The sequence below is a fragment of the Myotis lucifugus genome, unplaced genomic scaffold, assembly GCF_000147115.1.
Source record: "Myotis lucifugus unplaced genomic scaffold, Myoluc2.0 scaffold_2, whole genome shotgun sequence".
NCBI lineage: Eukaryota > Metazoa > Chordata > Mammalia > Chiroptera > Vespertilionidae > Myotis > Myotis lucifugus.
Genome location: NW_005871050.1, coordinates 6,550,956 through 6,551,594, shown reverse-complemented (window position 1 = coordinate 6,551,594; position 639 = coordinate 6,550,956).

The window sequence follows — 639 nt, the reverse complement described above, 5'->3', positions numbered from 1 at the left end:
CTCTCTGCCAATTCAGCCTCTACTCTGGAATGCCGGCGGGGACAGGTGGTGCGGGCGGGCGCTTCTCGCTCTGGTTGCAGTGGCGGCCAGAGCACTGGGGCTGCACACGCAGGCAGTGCCATTCCCCCCTTCAGGCAACTCAGGGTACTAAGGATCAGTAGCGAGCTTGAATTTATGTAATACTGCCTCACGCCTAAGAGCTGGAGCCACTTCACAAGCAGAGGACCTGGGTTTCCTCTTGTCTTGAGTAAGGGCGATCATTACAGTGAGCGCATCACTCCACTTTGGCTCGTTATTTCAAAGTCCCCTAAAATAGCAAAGGCGCAAATTGGATCCTTTCCCTCTCTCTTTGCCAATTTCCTTTCTACAACGGAAGCAGGGGCATTTTCTGAAAAGGTAAGTCAACATGAAGGAGAATCATGACCAAAAAACATTACAGAATGGAAATGTGAAATTTTTCAGAGCAGAGACAAACCACTCTCTTCCTGCTGAATCCCCAGCATCAAGCCCCGTGCCTACAGGAAGGCTTCACTTATATAAGGTTTATTGAAGGAAAGATACATGACTAAATACTACATCAGAGTGGGGACATCTAATCATATATGATGTGACAAATGAGGAAACTGAGACCTAGAGAGA